An 18,444-nucleotide genomic window follows, 5' to 3' on the forward strand; every position below is an offset into this window, starting at 1 on the left:
GGACGGATCTCTGACCATATTTAAACCTTCTTGTCTCTTTTGTCCCACTCATGTTACCTACAGATGGCAGCAAAAATGAGGATCAAATCAGCTTAATTAAGTGTCACATTTGCCTCTTTACTTACAGGAGCTACTATAAGTACAAATAACTTTTAAAAAGTTATCTTACAAAAGAATATCACAAATCTTTTCAGATTCAGAAAAGCAGCAAATGTAAATTTTCTTCCTTCTACTAAGTGCGTATGGAGGCGGGAGGGAAGAAGCAGTTGCTTCTGTCTAGTCCTGGGTTTTGAAAATATCTTCTCTTTCCCCGAAGTTTTCTCTAGCGTGGTTAGGCATAAATTGGAGACCTTTCCAAAGCTGCCAAAAGAGGGAACTGCTTGCTGCTGATCTCTGAACAGTCAACAGCCTGAAGACTGATGTTCAGAAAGAGCTTAGAAAACCTAGCTTGTCTTGTCTTATTCAGGCCAAGTATCAGATGGCTATTGCTGGGGCTTAAAAGTGAAATGCAATATTTCTCTTTTGGTTTTGGCCAAGAGGTGGTGAGATTCTTTCTCTGTGGTTGTTATTGGTGGTCCTGGCTGACTTGCTCCAAAACCAAATGCTGTATCTTTCACAGATGTGATACTTAATATGCTTTCAGAATCCTTACCTGAAAGAAAACCCTGAAAGATCTTAAAGATCCCTTAAAATCTGCTTTCATGTCAGTAATGCTGACAGGCAGACTGTAAGAGCATTTATTTTTCCTGTTGGAGTACCTGGTTCATGTAAGCTAATTTCTCTTATTCCTTTGGGTCAAGTAATTTTCCATTCTACCTGGATGTTTTTTCTTCAGGATCTCTGCTGTTGTATATGTTGTATATGTATACGAAGTTCTTTGCACTTTTAAAGATTTATAGTGTCTAAGAGAATAGTGATGGGATGGCTTAGACTGACTGCCACAGCTGCTTAATCCATAGTCAGGTGGGTTTTGTTGTTAAATTAATGAGCTAAAATGGGCTTCCTCAGGTTCTGCACCTTTCATGTTGTTAAATAAAATTTATTCAAGTCTTTAAACCCCAACGGCTCTATGTAAAATATAACAAAAGAAAGTAGTTATGGCAATGGTTATTATAGTTTGATATTTTCTGGAGTTAATGTATTCATAACTGTAGAAGGGATCCTTGATTCAAAAGTAATTCATTCTGCAAATTATGCTTAGGAGAGAACTCTGAGGTCAAGGAGTATGGGGAGGTAAAGAGAGCAGACGTTTGTTCAGCTCTGGGAAAGTAAGAGAAGATCATGCAAGGTGGGAAGCACCTAACTTGGTCCAGATCCAGACCCTTTCACAATGCTAATGTTAAATAATACCTATGTGTTCGAGAAACATAAACACATCTTGAACAGGATGTATACATTAATGATACTGTTGCATCTTTTACACCTTTTATGTCCTACCACAGAAATGCTTCATCTGCCTTTTTTTTGATTGCATCAATATTTATGATTTGATATTTGTAGTGATGTAAACAAACTTTCACTGTCTGACACAGTATCTTTTTCCCCAGAAGTTGTGCTACATCGTGTATGACCCTGGATAGGTTTAATATAAGGAATTCTTTTTTAAATGATGCTTTGACTCTATAGCATGCGTTCATATTAACCTAGGAGAAATGCATCTATTTTCACAGAATCCTTAGTATCTTTACACTAGTATCTCTGGCCGCTACCACCCTATAGATAATGTAGTCTGAGCCGGTACAGGGTTAGGCAATAGCTGTAGACAATATCAGGACGGAAGTATTTGTCACTGTGTGTGTTACTCATATCATTCTTGTCAATGAATGAGTCTGCCTAATGTACATTTAGTCTCTTTGCTCTAGCCAAGTAGTCCAGAACATTCACTAATTTTTCTTTTCATTTAATGTCAGCAGCTTTACCGTGGAGAGCAGGACCTGAGAGTGTTCTCTCCCCTGGAAAATTAATATAGCTGAATATAGATTCGCCAAAGCACAGTCATTTTGAAGGCAGTGTGGCTTAAACTCAAATGTGTAGATCTTAGTTTTGGTTTTGTCTTTGTCTGTCTTTCAGTTATTTTAGGTAACCTTACACACCACCTTTTCAAGGAGTGTGGTGGCAGCATTCATACTGTTTGGGGAGGCGAGGGGGTTTAATAGTTGACCTGGAAGGATGGGTAGATACGCCAGTAGCATCAGTCACGCAGAGCAGAGAAGGCACTTAATTTTATCATCTTACTTATTTCCCTAAAGAGGGATCTTTTCCCAAGTCTGTCTGGATATCAAAATGAAGGCGTATCCAGCTCTGATTTTAAAATTATTTGACAAGACACATTCTGTGATACTAAATGCATCTTATTCATTGTTAAGCATTTCACTTCATTAATAGAAAAAGTAATCCATCATGGTAGTTAAATGCAACTCCATAAAACGGGGATGGCTTTAATACATGAGGAGAAAGCACAGAATCCCATATTCCTCTAAGATTCTTACATGAGGAAATAAAAACAGTTGAGACAAGCCAGATAGCCTTTAATTTTAAATGAGCTCTCTCTTTTCTCTAAATGAATTACATACCAAGCCACCATGAAAATAAGAGTGCATTTCACCATTTCACTTTACCAGTTTTCAGTGCTCTATTTAGCAAGTTAAAGTTGAGATAGATTAATATTTCCTTTAATGCTGCTGTTTTCCCCTAGAAAAGTCATTTCACAGATCTTAAGGCTCATCATTTCTTTGTAGCCATCTACTGGTTCTGAGAGAACTGCAGATAATTTTTTTTGTTTGCTTTTTTTGTTGAGAATATAGAGGAAGGTGGCTGGCAAGAGAAGTCTGTTTTGAAATAAAGCCAAAATAAAGTAAAAAGTAAGAACAGGAGGTTTGAGTGGTTAGAATTTTTTTGTTTAGGTTTGGTTTGTTTTCTAGTTGATCTCTTCACCCATCCATTGGATTGGCAGGGTACAGGTAAGAGAACTACTAACTGAAAGCAAAAATTAGCACTTTTCCTTAAAAGTAAAAAGACTAAAGGCAAGATAGTAAAAACAAACAACAAAAAAAAGAAATTAGGTGGATTGAGCAATGCAGGGAGAAGGGAAGGCAGTCTTGGAAGCAGAGGAAAGTTTGTGGAAGAGGAATTCTGCTTGCATATATAGTAGTTCTGCAGAATTACTTTTTAGTCATAGAAATCTAAGTTTATTCCTTTCTTAAATGATGAGGTTTATTTTAGTGATTTTACTGTTTGATTACTCTTTTAGAGTTTAAGAACTAAAACTATTGTTTTTCTTTAATTCAGTCGTGTTGGATAAAATTAGCTAAAATTTAGGTAAACCATAATATTCACCCATATGCATATCTGTACAGTGCTTACTGATTTCAGTACAGTTAGACAATATTGTAACATGTTCTGCATCACTTTTCATTTGGGACTATAACTTTGTGACAATTTTTGTAGTGAAATAAAAGCTTTTCCAAAGGCAGATCAACCGTTAGCTTTGGAAACACTTGCCATTCACACAAACCAAAGCTTTTAAAGTAATAAACTTAATTTATTCCTCTTGCATATAAAAAACCTGTTTGCATTTTGGTTTGTGTGGTTTTGTTTTAGGTTTCAGAATCTATTTGATATCATATTTCTGCATATTGATTTAAGAGCACTAAACTGTATTATCTCAAATTGTGCTTTCTGGAACAAAATCCACTTTCCAGTAGTCCAGGCTATTGGAGAATTACTGTAAATCTGTGAAAAGGGTTCCAAGTTAATTCCCCACTTTGCTCGGCTGGTTGCCAGGCAGGGGTTGAAACCTCCTGTGGCATTAGGACTAAGCTGTATTTGAACTCCTTACGGGTTGTTTGCTGCTTTTTTTTTTTGCCTTTTTTTTTGCCTTTTTTTTTTGCCTTTTTTTTGCCTTTTTTTTTGCCTTTTTTTTTGCCTTTTTTTTTGCCTTTTTTTTTGCCTTTTTTTTTGCCTTTTTTTTTGCCCTTTTTTTGGCCTTTTTTTGCCCTTTTTTTGGCCTTTTTTTGGCCTTTTTTGGCCTTTTTTGGCCTTTTTTGGCCTTTTTTGGCCTTTTTTGGCCTTTTTTGGCCTTTTTTGGCCTTTTTTTTGGCCTTTTTTGGCCTTTTTTGGCCTTTTTTGGCCTTTTTTGGCCTTTTTTGGCCTTTTTTGGCCTTTTTTGGCCTTTTTTGGCCTTTTTTGCTTTTTTTTTGCTTTTTTTTTGCTTTTTTTTTGCTTTTTTTTTGCTTTTTTTTTTGCTTTTTTTTTTGCTTTTTTTTTTGCTTTTTTTTTTGCTTTTTTTTTTGCTTTTTTTTTTGCTTTTTTTGGGTGGGGGGCAGGGATTGATCACCTCATAGCCCATGCTCACCTAGTTTCTGCTGGTGATGGGTTTCACATGCTTTCAGGTTTCTACAGTGTTGGTTCTTACACTGAAATATTCAACACCTATAAATCCTTCCTTTCAAAAAGTAAACTTAGTTTCTTCAACAGTCTAGGGTGTTGGCCAGGAACTTACAGCTCCAGGGCTAATATGTTAGCGAAATTATTTTAGAAGAGCCACTTTTCTATATTTGCTTCTAAAAGTTAAGCATCCTCCTATAATCAAAGCTGTTGAGGCAACATCAATTCAGCTATGCTAGTAACTGCCTTCTGTTCTTCATTCCCCATTTGTTGTCGGAGCTACTGTTTACACTCATTGGCCTGTAACCAAAATATGAGTGATGCAACAGGAGTAAGTTTAATATTAAAGTGATATTTGGGGAATTTTTTAAGCTGTGCTTGATTTTTCCCCCCCACCCCATCCCCTAACCCCCAATGTGCTAGCTGTATTTGTGTGTATTATTTCACTTGTAACTGTTTGCAGTGGGTGCACTTCATACACTGCAGTTATGAATGTGAAGGTCTCATTGCTTGGGGCATTTTTCACAGGTGTTAAAAAGAAAAAACATACTTCCTGGTTTTCTCTTCATTGTCTCAAGGAACATCAGTTCCAACTGATGCATCAAATCTTTTGTATTTCATGGTGCCAAGGTACTCTCAGTTTATCTTTTGCCTTTGAAAACTTTCTCAATTTCTTCATTGCTGACTCTATTAGCAGAGCTTGTTAAATATATGACATAAGCACAGATGCTATTCTTGATCATACATTCAGTTAGAATTTTCATACTTACAGGTGTACCATGAAAAAGAAATCACTAGTTACATGCAGCACTACCGATCCCAGACTAATTTCTCCTGTCATTACATACAGCGTCAATCCTGTGGTTTTTTTCATAGTAATGCAGCCTCTCACAATCTTCAAGATCTACTGCCATTTATAATACACCATACCATGTAACTGTAGGAAGATAAAGAAATGGAAGCTTTCACTTTGAAATTGTACTATATATACATATATAGGTCTATAATTTGGAAAATTCATCTAGAGTTCAAATAAGCCAGACCTAAGATACTATACAATAGTATACATCATCTTTGTGTCTAGGATAGGATTGCGCTGAAAGCAGCACAAATTAAAAGCGGAAAGTTTATCTTGGACACTGTTTTTTAAACATAACTGAAATAACGACAAAACCCATTACCAACTAGAATAAGACATAAGTATTGTATGCAATACCATGCTAACGGAGTGTTGCAAAGTCATTAATATATTCAGGTCTGATAACATTTCAAATATTTTGCTTGCTGGTATCTCAGATTCTGTATGTCTGGCAGTGGCTAGGTTTCTAAAAGTCCTGGAAAATATCGACTGCACATATTCAGAGCGACCCTGTTGTCTATGCATTTTTAATCAGCCCTATTTCCACAGCTCATCCAACTGCAGTCCGCCCTCACCCATGTCTTAGTGTAAACTCTAAACAAATGCGTCTTTTAGCAGGCTTCTCATTAGCAGTGGTCCTGAAGGTGGCAGAACAATGTCTTTAATAATCTTAGGTTCATTTTCAGTATCTTCATGGTGATTTCATTATGATATGTGGTGGCTCTGGAGCTTTGGTCAGTACCCATCTAGTTTAAACTTGGGTAAACCCAAATCCCTGTGCCTAGTTATGCTATTGATGCTTGTAGCCCAAGGTCTTGGCAGTAGATTATTTTTTGCCATGCACTTCTTCGGTATATAATCCATATTCTTTTAGATTAAAGGTTTAAGTTTTAATAATGAGCTGCAAAGAAAATTTGAAAATATCACTTGAGTATTATTGAAAAGCTGTGTTAGCCCAATTAAGAACAACAGCATTCCAGGTATTAATTACAAATTCAGCTGTTCTTTCATGTGGTACCCATTAATTCTGTATCTTTTAAGCTTCTGCACTATTATGCATCACAGATACCCTGCTGGCAGGTGATTGCACCAGCATAAAGAGCATTTTGCTAACACTTCAGGTTTGGAAGACACAGCATAGGTACTATATTGCAAAGCCAAGTTGCAACAAGAAACGTTTAAAACTTTCTATAATAATCTAAAGTCTCTTGTGTTCTTTTTACAGATCTTGAGGAAGTGTTTAGAAACAACCCAAACAGCCTGCATTTCAGCTGAGGTACTATAACCTACGGGATGATTCTGTAATCTAGGGAAGTTGCAGGTAGTTGACAGAAATAGGCTAATTTGTGACATATTTAATTTTTTTCTCTCCTTTTTTGTGTAGAACTCAAGTTTTACTTTGTGTTTTCTTAAGGCATAAGGTAATTTAGGGGACCTTAACAGGCTTCTTTCTTCACAACTGAATTGTCACTTATATTGATGAATTCTGTGACTAATTCTCTTGTCAGTCCTTATCCTTCCTCGCTATATGTAATGTCAATCCTCTATTTGCAGTACATTTTCATAAATCAAAATGATTCTAATATTAATAAAGAAAAGGAGAATGAGTTGTGTGTCTGGAGTGCAACTCAGTCTTGTAAATGTGTCTTTGCCTTTTAAAAGAAAGCTGGCTGAAAAGAATGGTTGGAGGTTGTGGTGGGGGAGGATTGGAGAGTTTAGCATCCATTTGGCCTCTTGCATCTCGAGCTCATCCCTGTTTTTCTTGCCAGTCCATTCAGTAGCCCCCAACCTTTCACTGTTTTCCTGCTCTGTCTTATTTTTATTTGAACTTCCCTCTTCTCCTCCTTCCCAGCCCTTATGTCCCCCAGATAAGTCACCGCGTGGCAGCTAGCTTCTCTGTTAGGAGACTGTGTTTCTCCCTGGCTCAGCTCACAGTAATGACCCCGGTGGCCGCTGCCACCCTGAGCCAAACCATCCCTTTCTCCAGATCTTAAAAACAACCAACCAACCAACCAAAAAAAGCTTTATCTTTTGTTTCAGAGGTTTCTGAGGAGCCAGGCAGGGGATGTGGTTATCCTCAGTTGTAGAAGGCCTGTCTAGGAGAAAAGTACGTTGAGGATAGCCTGTGAGTTTCAGATCAGTCGGTATTTGGATCTCTTCTTCCTTGTTCTCATGATTAGCTAAAGTAATCAAGCTCCATATACAATCATATGAAATCCCGTATGGACCATATGAAATCCCAACCTATTTGACAACATTTAAACAGTCAAAGAGTTAACAGTATCTGTGTCAAGCCTGGCTATTTGGACCAATTTTTAACCAAGCCTAATTTAAATAGCACCAGGAGATCTCAGTGTTTGCTCAGCTAGCATGTCACCTGCTGCCCTAATAGAGCCATCTCAGGGATTTCGAAGGCTGCCAGATGGAAAAGTGCAGGACACTTCGTTTAGCAGCATTATGTCAGCAGTGCAGCAAGTTGCCTGCCTGTGCTGAGGGGCTGCAGTCCTTCGCTTAAGCTCTTTAAGCTCTTCTCAGTTTTTCACTTTGGAACTGCTACTGCTTGTTACTGTCAGCCAGTCCATGAAAGCCAGACACTAGCTGAAGCTCTCTGAATGTGTCGCCTATGTATTTGATTTCCTGTCCTTGTTCAAACAAGTTTTGCTAGAAATTGGTAACTAGACAGGAACAAAGGACCTTGCAATGTAGGTTTATTTCTAAACTGATGAGATTAGTGGATGAAATGTCTTGATATTAGCCAGTCATTTCTTTTAGAGATAATTATGGAAAAAAGTCTCTCTTTATCTGCCTTTTTTTTAGCTTCATTTATTCATGTTCTTTAGTACTGGACCTATAACTGTCTTAAGAATGTCATAAATGCAATATCCTGATGCGCTAAATTTTTGTGATTAGCCGTTAGTTACATCTAGATATCTCTGTAATGACTTCAAGTCAACTTGCACCTCTGTGTCTTTTTACCCCAGAGGTAAAGGTGGAAAACATGAAGCAAGAGACTCCTGTGTTTTGGAAGGATCAGATCCTACAACCAAGTTATATGCCAGGTGGCTACCAACTCTTTTTAAGCTTTTTAATCAAGATCACTTTTGGAAATGTGTGGTGCTGATATCATAATTTCTTTTGTCTTAATTATAGCAGATTAAAAGGTGAAGATTCTGCAGCAAAGACTATCTTAGAGCTTTTTGTTGGTAATAGTTAGCAAAGAATTTTGTCACAGCTTGTCAAGTGTGAAAGTAGTGATATCAAAAGAATGCAGGAAAGAATTGCTTAGGTTAGAGCTTCATTTTACAATTATTGAATTACTTGTTCAAATAATCTGAATAAAGAAGTCTCATTAGGATATGTGCTGGACAGAACAAATAAATCCTTTGGAACAGGGATTTTAACACATTTTAAAGGGAAAACAGAGATTTTAATGGGAAATACTTGTATTTCACAGAATTTCACAGAATCACAGAATCACTGAGGTTGGAAGGGACCTCTGGAGATCATCTAGTCCAACCCCCCTGCTCCACCAGGGTCACCTAGAACACATTGCACAGGATTGCATCCAGGCGCGTTTTGAATATCTCCAGAGAAGGAGACTCCACCACCTCTCGGGGCAACCTGTTCCAGTGCTCTGTCACCCTCACAGTGAAAAAGTTTTTCCTCATGTTAAGATGGAAGTGTCTGTGTTTCAGTTTGTGCCCATTGCCTCGCGTCCTGTCGCTCGGCACCACTGAAAAGAGTCTGGCCCCATCCTCTCGACACCCTCCCTTCAGATACTTATACACATTGATAAGATCTCCTCTCAGCCTTCTCTTCTCCAAGCTAAACAGGCCAAGCTCTCTCAGCCTTTCCTCATAAGAGAGATGCTCCAGTCCCCTAATCATCTTTGTGGCCCTTCGCTGGACTTGCTCCAGTAGTGCCACATCCCTCTTGTACTGGGGAGCCCAGAACTGGACGCAGTACTCCAGATGTGGCCTCACCAGGGCTGAGTAGAGGGGGAGAATCACTTCCCTCGACCTGCTGGCAACACTCTTTCTGATGCAGCCCAGGATACCATTGGCCTTCTTGGCCACAAGGGCACATTGCTGCCTCATACTTAACTTGGTGTCCACCAGCACTCCCAGGTCCTTCTCAGCAGAGCTGCTTTCCAGCAGGTCAACCCCCAACCTGTACTGCTGCATGGGGTTATTCCTCCCCAGGTGCAGGACCCTGCACTTGCCTTTGTTGAACTTCATGAGGTTCCTCTCCGCCCACCTCTCCAGCCTGTCCAGGTCCCTCTGAATGGCAGCACAGCCCTCTGGCGTATCGGCCACTCCTCCCAGTTTTGTATCGTCAGCAAACTTGCTGAGTGTGCACTCTGTGCCTTCATCCAGGTCATTGATGAAGAAGTTGAACAAGACTGGACCCAGTACTGACCCCTGGGGGACACCGCTAGCTACAGGCCTCCAACTAGACTCTGTACCACTGATCACAACTCTCTGAGCTCTGCCATTCAGCCAGTTCTCAATCCACCTCACTGTCCACTCATCTAACCCACACTTCCTGAGCTTGTCTATGAGGATGCTATGGGAGACAGTGTCAAAAGCCTTGCTGAAGTCTAGGTAGACAACATCCACTGCTCTCCCCTCATCTACCCAGCCAGTCATCCCATCATAGAAGGCTATCAGATTGGTTAAGCATGATTTCCCCTTGGTGAAGCCATGCTGACTACTCCTGATCACCTTCTTTTCCTCCACATGCGTGGAGATGGCTTCCAGGATGAGCTGCTCCATCACCTTTCCAGGGATGGAGGTGAGGCTGACTGGCCTGTAGTTCCCTGGGTCCTCCTTCTTGCCCTTTTTGAAGACTGGGGTGACATTGGCTTTCTTCCAGTCCTCGGGCACCTCTCCTGTTCTCCATGACCTTTCAAAGATGATGGAGAGTGGCTTAGCAATAACATCCGCCAGCTCCCTCAGCACTCGTGGGTGCATCCCATCAGGGCCCATGGATTTGTGGGTGTCAAGTTTGCTTAAATGATCTCTAACCCACTCCTCCTCCACCAAGGGAAAGTCTTCCTCTCTCCAGACTTTCTCTCTTGCCTCCAGGGTCTGGGGTTCCTGAGGGCTGGCCTGAGCAGTAAAGACTGAAGCAAAGAAGGCATTCAGTAACTCTGCCTTCTCTGCATCCTTCGTCACCAGGGCACCCACCCCATTCAGCAAAGGGCCCACGTTTTCCCTAGTCTTCCTCTTGCTGCTGATGTATTTGAAGAAGCCCTTCTTGTTGTCCTTGACATCTCTAGCCAGATTTAATTCCAAACGGGCCTTAGCCTTCCTCGTCGCATCCCTGCATACTCTGACAACATTCCTATATTCATCCCAAGTGGCCTGTCCCCCTTTCCACTTTCTGTAGACTTCCTTCTTCTGGTTGAGTTTTGCCAGGAGCTCCTTGCTCATCCATGCAGGTCTCCTGCCTCCTTTGCTTGACTTCTTACTCATAGGGATGCACCGCTCTTGAGCCTGGAGGAAGTGATGTTTGAATATTAACCAACTCTCTTGAACACTCCTTCCTTCCAGGGCCCTCACCCATGGGATTCCTACACTCCTTCCTTCCAGGGCCCTCACCCATGGGATTTCAGTTTAATAAAGACTCTTAACTGTGCAATGAGTTATAGCTTCTCTTTCAATAACCACGTTATGCTTTTAATAACATTCAGTATTTTGCTCCTTACATCTTCAAGGCATTTGGGGAAGTATTTATTGGTGAGTATTAACTGTTCCCCTGTTTATTGACAGGGAAACTACAAATTTTCCACTGCTGGTGAAAGCGACTCTGCGTCATGACCACAATTAGGTATCATAAAATGTTTTCTAGCCCTTTAGCCCTTTTCATCAGTGTAATGCACTGCAATCAAACTTCAGTCTATAGATTTATACATGTTCAGGTTAAACATTAACATTAGGAAAAAAAAGATTAAAATGGAAACCACTATAATACATTTATTCTGAAATGTATCTCTGTTCCTGAATATTCACACAGGAACCAAAATGCGTAGTGATGTTACCAAACTTGAAATACCTATTATATCTAATAAATCTAAGTAACTGTCTTTCCCATGTCCCTCAACTACTTTTTAGCATAGATGGCTTGTGAAGAGAGAACCACAGCAAACTGAACCACATATTTACAACTCACCTATAATCAAAAAAAGTTTATTTTTGTGTTTTGATTTTTCTTTTTCTTTTTTCTTTTTTTTTTTTGTTGGTTTCTCAGACTGACCACAAGCAGGGCACAGGATGGGTTTGGCTGAAGGGAACTGAAAAACAAGAGGTAACTCTAGGTCAGTGTTCTACTTTGTAACCAATACATGCCTTTAGTATTAGTACAGCTTCTGGCTTCAGTGCTTATTTCACTGAAGACTTGGGGGTTTTTTAGCAAATGTGTCTGATTTTTGCAGCAAGAGAAACAAGTACATCAGAAATTACGTTTGATAAATGAAGTATTCATAAAATATATCTAAAAGGCTTTGCATACTTATAGCTATTCAAAACTATAGCAATTTTCTTTTGTACCTTCAGGATCTACCTGACATTTTGTTTGATCCAAAATTAGCCACAATTTTAATGGGTAATTTCAGCTCTTAAATACTGTCGCCCCACAGCCTGATTCACGAAATGAGGGAGGAGTCGTGCTTTTCCATCTTCTTGATGCTGCGCTCCAGTGGTCAGAGCACTTGCCAGCCATGGGGGAAGTCAGCAGTCAAGTCTTCTTGGCCCACATCCCACGAGCTCCTAAACCTGTGCTTTGCATCAGGCAGGGCCTGGGCCTCCCGCATTCGAGGTGAGTGCACCGAGTTGGTCAGTAAAAGGAAGCTGTGCTCTCCTCAGCTTTGTGAATGGCGTGTGAGGTCTAGTTTAATTTCTGTGTCTTGCTTTCGTTAAACGTGCCCGAATGAAATAAAAGCTTCCTTTCTGATTCAGAGTGAATGAGGGCCTTCTGTTTTCTCTTCTCAGCAAAATAAAATAAGCCCCACTGCACTTTTATCTTGACTTTATCTGAATCTTTGTTTCCTAAAAATGTTTTTGGTTCAGCAGCTGAACTGAAATATTAATCGCACTTAAGGGCCCTGCCTGAAAATCCTCCCACTGGGTTGCAAGACAGGCATGACCTAGGGGAAGGATGGAAGGAGGCTGCGAATGGGAAAGCATTTCGCAAAATGTAATCACACTAACAAATAAAATACCATCATTCTTCATGTCTCGGTATGAAATTTTCCTGAGCAGCGTGCAAAAATAACAAAAAAAAAAAGCTAGAATGACCTTACTGATTGAAAATAGAGAATAGTGTGAAAACCAACATGGCAAGTTTTTCCAGTTATTACATAGCACAAACTTCTTTATTATTAAACTCAGAAAATGACATGTTTTATTATAATATAAGCAACACTATATTCTCGCTGTGTTTACTTCCTTATGTAGCATCATAAACCTCAGAACGAGACCTCCATTAGTGGAGCAGGCAGGGATCCCTTATGATCCTGGTCTGAGCTGCCTTCTCCAGCAGGTGTAGGGGGTTTCTCCTGATGCTGGGGTATTTGCAGAAGTCTTCCCGGGTGAGAGCAACAGTCCTTACCACTGATGCTTACTGCTACTTTCCAGTATCTCAGTCAGCAGCCCACACGTTTTATAGTAATTCTGTGTGAACAAGTGCAAATCAAGGCATCCTAAAATTCCCACTTCTGAAGCATATGGAGAAATTTTTAAGTGTCTTTTTTGGTGGGTGTCTGCAGAAGCCATACTGACAGTGAATGTTTATGAATGGTCTCTAGGCCATTTCTCCTGCAAAACTGTTCTGGACTGCAGATAAACAGTTGAGTAAGTTTAATTCTTCAGTTTGGTATGTATTTATCGCAGATTTTTTTAGTAGAAAAACCTTTGTACTTGAAGTGCTCAAGGAGGGCATGCTTATGGAATTATTTTCATCACAGAAGAACAGAAATTTCAATAAACTGCACAAAATCACATAAAGAATGGAACCGAACCTGGATTTCCTGTCTCCTGGTTTTCTGTTCTTATTACTAGCTGGCTTTGCTGTGTAGAGTAATTAAATATAAGCAATTTTGAAGAATAATATGGTTTTAAAAAAATGCATTCAGTGTCTCCATAAAACTTTGTATTTTTAATATAAATTTTCTAAACTGAAAACAGTCCATTTTGATTACAAAGCTACAGGGAGTTTTGCAAAGATAGAGATTCTGAGAACAGTGTGCCATTCACATTATGGAATATATCATGTTAAAGTCCTTATTCAAGTCAGTAAAAATCTCCCACTGATTTCAGCAGGCTTTGGGCAAGTCACATAGTTGCCAGCTTGTAAAAATGCTGTCAATATAAAACTCAAGTTTTGCTTGAAGAATTTTTCAGTTTGACAACCTGATTGGCAGAGACTTATCACAACTATTCCTAGGCTCACTAACTTACAGAAATATACTCCCAAATTCAACACTTGTTAATTCATTCTTTCCTTACTTATGAAAATCATAACTTTGTGTACAGAATTGTAAACCCCACAATAAAAAGATGTTTTTGATGCTCTAATTTCTACTATTTCTCCTTCTATCAAGCTTGAATGTTTTGTGAGTGTTCTACCCAGAGCACAGAGGATGCCAGTAACACACAAGCAACAGTGTCCTCTGAATATTCATAAATTACCTTATCACTAAGTTACTTTTTCGAATACTCATAAAACCCAAATACTCTGTTTTAATTGAGAAGGTGTTTGTTTTGAGATATCAGAAGGTAAATAGTGTACCTGTAGGTTTTCTCCTCTGCCCTGAAGTACTACCACACTGAACGTTATGCTTGTTTTCAAGGGACCTTTCGTTCTTTAAGAAGCTGAATTTTGGCAAGATGAGCAGCACGTTGGTCATATTGCCTGTACAACTCAGGCGTGAGGGGAGGGATACAGCAGGCGGCTTCAGCAACACTGTGATTCTGAATATGCTAAGGGCGGAAAATAATCAAAACAGAAACAAAAACCAGCATGAGTAATTGTGAGCTCATTTGCCATAGGTATTTATACAGTGTGTTTTTATTTAAACTTTTCTACATATGTCCTATTCATTAAGAATTAATAGTGCCATAAGTTAACTTCTACAGTTCTAAGTCTGAGCTCAGTCATGTTTAATTGCTTTCTGATATAATTCCACTAGCTCCAGATGATATTGTACGTGAGGTGAATTTGACCATTTCTAACAATTTTCATCATTGTCTTCAGCACAATTATTCTGAGGATGCTGTTAATGCAAAGCATACAAACTCCAGTCACTAATCTGTAGACAGTAACTTCCATAAGCATGCTGTCTTCCACAACTGTTGCGTACCTCCGGATGTTTCAAGTTTTGAATGATTAGGCTGAAGTAATAAAGTAAATCAATATCCAGAACGTGTAAGCTTCACAATTTCTGTGAGTATGTCTCTGCTGGTATCTCAGCGTGGGCACGTCAAAATCATATTTTGTAAATACTTCTAATACAAGTAAGACTTCTGCAATCTAGTTATTTTTTATTTATTCAGAATTAGTTATTTTGTTGCCCGCTAACCACTTAGTCTCACACTTTTTTGTCCTTTTTTTGTAGGAGATTGGCTGTTTGCCAGTTTTCTTCTAAATATGTTGAAGAATTCTGACTCTGTTGAGGCCAGTAAATGCTTTTCATAGGCTGACGTGGAATTCATTTGGGAAGCTTACTCGGGGCACGCACATTGTGAGCACCAAAAACTGAGATTCGCTGAGACATCCTAAAACGGCCTGGATGTGCCAGTTCACACTAGGTAAGAATCTGTCCCAAGCTTTTATCTCCATTTAAACTACTCATTCTAATGCGAAGGGCTGTTTTCTCAGAGGAGTGTTGATAGTTAACATGAAAAAAAATCTGTGCTTAAAAACTCCTGAAAGGATTTCATCTACAGAGACGTGCCCAATCTTCCATTATAAATTCTTAAATCACTATTAAACACTTTCTCTTCCATTATCCAAGAGCAAATCACAACCTAATTACCTCCACTTTTAGATATAATTAATGCATTCCTGAAACACAGTAGAATTTCCACTTAATGCCATGGTTTGTGCATTACGGACGTCAGACTGCTTATAAAATGTCCCAATGGATCACTACAGAGTACATTTATGTCTTTGATAGCCGCTGTATAAAAATGGATTTGTGGGCTCTGCCTCTCCTACCTTGTCTGGCAGGCCCAGATGGCCCAGCCTGTCAGCAGGAGCTTTCTCCTGGTAGGCAGCTGCGCCGTCGGTGTCTGCCAGACGGGTCGGTCCCTTGGCAGTCCTGCTGCGTTCCTCAGAGTCTTCTAGCAATGATCTGCACAGGCAGGGATGGTGCTGACCCACCGTCGTTGCGCCAGGATGGAGCCAGAGTCCATTTTTGCGAGTTGGATCTGATTTGCAGCCGAAAGAATGACCTCGTGTGCCAGGGATGTCCCCTGAGCAATGAGGGTCTGAGAGCAGGATGTCAGTATGAACTGTCAAGTTGCAGATCAGGTACTTCATATCGTAGGACACGCTTCAGGCAAATGAAAATGCTGTTTTAGACTTTTCTTGAAGCGCCTTTCCAGAGACAGCATTCTCACTGTCAGTGGCACATTGTGCAGGTTTCTCTTAAGCACTAGCATAACAGATTACAAAGTGACTGAGAATGAACCAGATTTTATGGGCTTTTTACCTAAAATTTCTCACTGTGCCAATTTAGATTTGCATTGGGCCTTAGATCTGAGAGTAACTACTCCTGAGCCTCCCATGTGCAAGGCATATTTGCCTGAGACCAGTCATCAGTGTTCATACACTTTTGCTTCTTGCAACAGCCGGACTTCCTGAGCAAGTATAAGCAAAAGTGGAAGAAAATGGCAAATGAAATAAAATAGGCTTTTTTTTCTTTATTCATTAGCAAGCCCTGCATTGTTACCAATTCAGTAAGACCACAAGTGATCAGAGGATTCAGCAGAATACAGAGCCAACCCATCTCTCAGGCACTAGGAAAAAAGAACCAGTGGAAATAGCTGAGCTGCCATGTCAGCATCAGCGTATCCTAAGTGCCTGTTCGCCCCTTCGTTGCCAGTTTGCCACTGAGGAGCAGTGTCGGCTATTTGAGCTGCCTGTGGCTCAGGGCACCTTTCAATTCTAATTCTAAAGCCTTACATATAGCAATAACTACCTGCAAGGCTTTCAACAGCAAAGCCTGTTTTCCTAAGGCCAGTCATCAGAGGTTTATTTAGCAGACTTGCTAATTACTGTGCTGCCTGATGCATAATTTGCCTTTCCTAAGCCCTTTTCTAAGCTTCACAAACTTTCTGCAAGAGTCAGGTGGGGATCGCACCTCTGTTCTCCTTTTTGAAGCTTGCCTCAAGATTAGTATGATGAAAACCAAATAGGAAGGTAATGAAAATACATCTTCCTGGCAGTGTACATGATCTAGGAAAGAAGTTGTTAATGGACAGACTAAATTCAGAACTGATACATGCATGTTATCTGGAAAACATGATTTGCAAATAGCACCACGCTGCAGGCTCAGGCTCTGGTACCTTTTGCCTATCCGTCTTCTCTGGGAGAGGAGCCCCTTGTGGAGCACTGGAACAAATCCTGAGATGCCCCAAATAAGCCCTTCCTCCCACCAACCACACACTGTACAGGGGTACATCAACCAATCCTGGTAAAGCATCTATTTATTTAAAATTCACCCGCTAGGCTATTGAATTGATTGGTATTTTGGGACTGATAACAGGTTCCTAATGTGTCTAGTAGTTCCAATGCATCTGGCATTTATATGAACAAAGATACAAATCTCGCTCTGAATTTAAGTCATTTCACAATCTGAGCATAAAATATGTTTGTGGGAAGTACAATGGTATGCGTTTATGCTGTGCGTGACATATCTATTGTGGTAGATAGAGAGAGGAAAAAATAGATGCAGTCGTGGAAAAATGGTTTAGAGACTTTTTAATCAGTGAATTCAGTGAATATCTAAAGATAGCGAGGTAATAATCTTTAGTGTCTTGAAGTACTTCACATTTGTAAGGTAACGAAAAACATGTTTCGTAGAACAGTTAACGACAATAATGCATCTTGGTGAAGGTGGGCTCGCTCTCATTCAAGTATGAAATTCTTGATTTTCAGAAGGAAGTCACTTCTCTAGCAATCATTATGTACGGTCCAAATGATAATTTAATGCTTTATAACTGGACTTTTTTGTCTCACTGCAGAGTTCTCTAGCAGGAATATAGGTCTAGATTAAAAGAATAAATAATACTTTTTCATAAAATTCTGTGGGCTTTTTATTGTAATTTCCACAGGGCTCTAATTTCTGTGAAATTCTGGCTTTTTTGTATTCTGTGAGATTTTTCCATAAAGAAATAATTTCAGAATTTCTTCCATTTGTTCTTTTTTTTCCACTTGTAGACATACGTATACTTTGGAGAGTTAAATGCTAGCGATTTGGTGAGAAAGCAGAGACTTTAGCGATGAAGGCTCTGGCCTGAAGCTCAGGTGCTCCGGATTCGGTTTCTGGCTCTGCAGCAGGCCCTTCGTGTGGCCTGAAGTAGGCGGCAGTTTGCAACCAGGTGTGCGGGCAGCCGCCACGGGCCTTTCCTCTCCCGCAAGGAGGGAGGGAGGGAGGGAGGGAAGGAGCAGCCGCCGAGGCAGCCGCGTCCCCGCGCGCATCCCGCTCGCCTGCCCCGTTCAGCCGGGGGCCGGGCACGGTGCCTCGCTCCGGCTCGTCCCGACCTCGGTGATGCTCCGGCCACCCTGCAGTCTCCCGCAGCCGTTCCCGCACGCTTGTGTATTCCCAAAGCCCCAGCGATACCCGTCGCAGCTCAAAACCTGTCTTACTGCAGCTCCCGGTGTCTCCTCCAGATTGCTCCTGCTCTTGGCGGCTGGGAAAAGGGAAGCAGTCACAGACCTCTCCCGAATAAGGTAAGGGTGATATTTCGCTTTTGGTTTTAGTATGGTCAGCTCATTCCCTGAGCTACATACTTTGTACGTGACATTACTTTTTTAGACATCAGTATGCTTCGTTATTGCTCTGTTTTGAAAGTAAATAGCCTTTATACCTGTGAGTTATGGCATGTTGCTAGTTTTCACAGGTGAGGCCTGGCTGCAACAAGGCTGGGAATTATCGACCCTCCAGTAAATCAGATAATCTCTCTAGGCTTGGT

The 18,444-nt window shown here is 40.3% G+C and overlaps 2 long non-coding RNA genes across 2 annotated transcripts in view; one reads left to right on the forward strand and one right to left on the reverse strand.

The window, feature by feature from the left end:
• Positions 1-11,477: 11,477 nt before the first annotated feature.
• On the reverse strand, positions 11,478-18,162 carry LOC106494117 (uncharacterized). The gene is made up of 3 exons (XR_001294257.2): positions 18,110-18,162; positions 14,036-14,226; positions 11,478-11,540 (listed from the first exon to the last, which is right to left on the reverse strand). It is a non-coding gene; the product is annotated as an uncharacterized lncRNA (long non-coding RNA).
• Positions 18,133-18,444, forward strand: part of LOC136992418 (uncharacterized) — a 47,829-nt gene continuing 47,517 nt past the window's right edge. The window contains exon 1 of the long non-coding RNA XR_010884654.1: positions 18,133-18,202. This is a non-coding gene — a long non-coding RNA (uncharacterized lncRNA). The remainder of the gene's footprint in view (positions 18,203-18,444) is intronic.

This window comes from Apteryx mantelli, chromosome 7, assembly GCF_036417845.1.
Source record: "Apteryx mantelli isolate bAptMan1 chromosome 7, bAptMan1.hap1, whole genome shotgun sequence".
Taxonomy (NCBI): domain Eukaryota; kingdom Metazoa; phylum Chordata; class Aves; order Apterygiformes; family Apterygidae; genus Apteryx; species Apteryx mantelli.